The 4027-nt window shown below is 33.6% G+C and overlaps 1 protein-coding gene across 1 annotated transcript in view; it reads left to right on the forward strand.

Moving 5' to 3' along the window:
- LOC113829497 (protein Wnt-16) overlaps nt 1-2565 on the forward strand; it is a 209188-nt gene extending 206623 nt beyond the window's left edge. The window contains exon 7 of the mRNA XM_070137811.1: nt 1-2565. This exon is cut by the window's left edge and continues 1860 nt beyond it. The gene's annotated coding sequence lies outside the window, so the exon portion shown is untranslated.
- Nucleotides 2566-4027: the final 1462 nt, after the last annotated feature.

A 4027-nucleotide genomic window follows, 5' to 3' on the forward strand; every position in this document is an offset into this window, starting at 1 on the left:
TGTAGATCACCAGATACAAAAATATAGATATTTCTTTTTTTCTTCTTGGTGTTAATAAAGAAAAATATCTGTTATCTTATCACAATGATTTCCCTACGTGTAATGATAGATACCTCACGCTTTTTCGTCCATAATATTTTTTTTATAATACCGGAAAAATATATTTATTTGTAACTAGTAAAATGAACATATTGGAGCTAAATGGGGTATGTTATCATTTCCACTTTTGCTTTTCGTGTCGTTTCTTGGTAGGAAGTGAATCTCTCTTAGACATTTTGTTATGTACCTTTTTTCAGATGCTATCTTTGTCTGAATTCATTGTGGCAGCTTATGAGAGCAAATATATCATAATTGATACTCATTTAAATTCATTCATTCTGTGAGCACAGCACAAGCCAGTTTTGCAAAATTGGTTTTGAAGTCTAGCACAAATCATCTGTTTTTTGAAGTGTATTTTCATATACATAATATTGATGCGTAATATTTCACAACCTTCTCATGCAGCTTATTTCTTGAAATATGATATCCACTCTACAACATTTTTACCTGTTTTTTTTCAAATGACACTTGTTCCCTAGTAATTTATGTGCTATGCAGAGTTATATTTTAAAAACTATACCAATGAAAATATAGTTCCCAGTGTTTTGGTATTCTAGAATCGTACATGACCAGATTCATAGCACGAGGTAGCCATCCCATCAAAAGCTAAAAAAAAGGCACCATTATATTTACAGAATGCTTGTGCTGTGTTCAAAGCATATTTTAAGTACCAGTGTTGCCAAACTTGTGAATAACTCGATAATATATGTTTGCCAAATTCACCATACATAAAATGCTGTCGTGAACATCTACGAAATCCTATTCATAAGATATATTTGTGATTTATTTTTGGAAATGTGTTTTCATATCTCCCCACCTACCCCCTCCCCTACCCCATCCCACCAAAAAAAGGTTACATAAAGAGGGATAATAGCTGAAAAAAAAATTATCCACGAGGGTTAGAGGAAAGTTGACTTCAAGTTTTAGGTCTGAGTTCGAGTCACTGCAGTAAAATATCTTCATGAAGGACCAAATATCTGCTTTCTTCTAATTATAGTGGCTAATTTATCCTTATTTTTTATGAATAACTGATGTTCACCTCCGCAACCACACTCTCTGTACATAGCTGTATTATATATATATTCATTAAAGCAAGGATGTAGAAACTCTTATTCTAATAGTATAGGTAAAACTGAACTATGGGTTGAACTGTAGCTGTTTGCTCTTTCATTTCTTTAACATTGGGAGCATCCAGGTGTAACATGGAAGAAAACAAACATCATGTACTGAACTCTGAAATTATGTATTTGGATTGTTGAAATGTGGTATACCAGTAATAAGGGGGAAGACACTATTAGAGCTAAATTTAAGAATATTGGAAGTACATTGTATGTGTTTGATTCAGATGGGTGTTCTCTGACTTTCTCTGCTCAAAAATGTTGCTTATGTCGTTATCAAAAGTCTTGATCTGTATGGCTCATACTGAAAGATGCGGTCTTTAACTACAGTTCAGAATGTTTAGGTAGTCCATGTTGCGCCACGAGTATTCAAATTACACTTTCCCCACCAGATTTTTTAAATTATCTTTTTAACTTATAAAGATAAAAACCAGGACTATTACAAGAAAGGTTTTGACTCCAGTGTCCATATCAGCTGGTGGGTGCATTAAGGCCTTTTCGACTTCTGTTTTGACCTCCTTAAGTTCTCGCCAGCGCATCACATAAAGCTTTTTATCATCAAACCTCAGTTCATTCACTGAAGTTTATTAGAGGTCTCAATAGAAAGAGAAATTGGCAGCATAGAATGTTATACTGAGCTCTTCCACAAACAGTTACCTAAGACTGTCAACTTCGGAATAATTCTTGGTACCTTTCTTCTCTTTTTTCTTTTTTTGCTTTGTCATTTCTTTTAAGTGTCATGCTAATTCAACTTCTTGTATTTGAAAACAGCTTTGTTAATGGATAATAATGAATATATGTGAAAGTGTTGTCAGTAGGCATTGTAATTACATTGCATTTAAGTCAGAGATCACCTATAGCTGCGCCGTTGTCTTAGTGTGTAATAGGGTGCTGTAAAACCTTATCAAATTGTTTAATGCTGTTACATTCTGATTCCAAATTTACAATCAATAAATGGGTTCATCATAAAGACTTTTTCATCAGTAATTCTTACTGCAGGAATGTCGGTTAGTCAGTCAATGCAGTCTGTAGTAATGAAATTGTGAATTGTGAATACAGTTACTTTCGTATTTTGTATTGGGTGTTCACCTCGAATTCCTTAAATTTCTTGTTTATCCCCCACTCAAAGAATGATTTATTTATTGATTTATTTTTTATTAAAAACAAAAAAGTATACAAAAATAGAATAAGATTAATATATAGTTAAACACTTTCTGTCCTTCTCATTTTAATATGAACGACAAGTTGTCTACATTGCAGCACTTATCTAAAGACTAAGACACCTGCCCTCAATATTCTAGATAAATGGAAAATACATTGTATTGTGGCAATAAAATAGCCCTCATTCCTCGGTCTTTTATATATCCACACATGCACTAAGAGCAGTAAGAAGTTGAACATGATGTTGCTGTGGTGATAGAACTACCTATGAATTCTATCAGGTAAATTCACATGGCTAATGAATTATTAGGAAAGAACACGTTTCCACCGTTTCTTTTTCCCCTTTTATGATATCAGTTACGCAGAAATGGTTTCGTTATTGTTTGTTTGTAAAGACATATTATCCCTGCAAGTAACGAGTGAGGTTGTTGTTGAACCTTTCTCTACGGATTCATATAACAAGAATAATCCATATAATATTTTCTTAGGGTAAGAAATATTAATATCTAAATTGTAATAAAAAATTTCCAGACGGTGATATAGAAATCAACAGTTTTAGAAGCTGAGTATCAATAATAGGTTATTAAGAAAATATATTCTACAGTTGAAGAAATCACCACCGCCCAAAACCTCCGACTGCATATGAAGAAATGAAAGCAAACTATCGTACGGTATCATTGACTTTTATAATGTCCCTAATGTAAATACACGTGAATATATCACGAAAGATAGGTGGCGTGACTATTCCCATCATGTTTACAGTCCAGGGGCCGGATTCACTAACATACGATCGTAACGCAATTACCAGCGGTCATTTACCATTGCGTTTACCAGTCATGGCAAAGTAGGATTCGTGAAGAAATGGTAATTCGGATATGCTGAGTTACAATCGTAAATCGACTCATTCTAATGGTAGCCAACAGAGGGCTCTGGTAAAGAAATTCAGCCAATCAGCGAGCGCTATACATAATCTTTTAGGTTCCTTCGGCCACTCCCGTAACATGTAAACAGAACTAGACACAGCGATATTGTTTAAACAATCGTCAGAGATAAAAGACTGTTTAAGCACATGTAGAAAAAGGAATATATTTATTTGATTCTATCCATCATGTTAGATATATATTTACTGTATAGATGGGAACCAATACAAACACTGTTATATTAATATATTATTGTTAACTCAAACCAAAGAGACAGTCCAAACCGATTTTTATTTATATATTTTCCATCATTGTTAAACAAAGAACCGGATCAAACAATTTTTTTATTCATCGCCATTTGTTGTCAAAGGAAATATCTCAAGCTTATTCTTTGTTATAATTAAGTCAGAGGAGAACTCTAAAAGAGTTCACTTATTTATCGGTTCCATACTTTCTAGTATAATGTAGGCCTAGAAGTTCACGAGAATTTGTGTGGACCTTATTCTAGCTAATTTCATGTGAAATTTGCATTTCTTCACTATGTCCGCGTTGTGATATCTGTTTGCCATCATGTTAGTTACATCAGGTGTAAAAACAATCACCAAATTTTGCTTAGATATTGATTTTTTGACGAGATAACACGTGATGACATCGTCTTCCCAAAAGTTACCAGTGCTCTGACCACTGGTAACATTTACCATGGTAGCTCCAATGGCAACTTGTTAGTGA

The sequence above is a fragment of the Penaeus vannamei genome, chromosome 23 (assembly GCF_042767895.1).
Source record: "Penaeus vannamei isolate JL-2024 chromosome 23, ASM4276789v1, whole genome shotgun sequence".
In the NCBI taxonomy this organism is placed as follows: domain Eukaryota; kingdom Metazoa; phylum Arthropoda; class Malacostraca; order Decapoda; family Penaeidae; genus Penaeus; species Penaeus vannamei.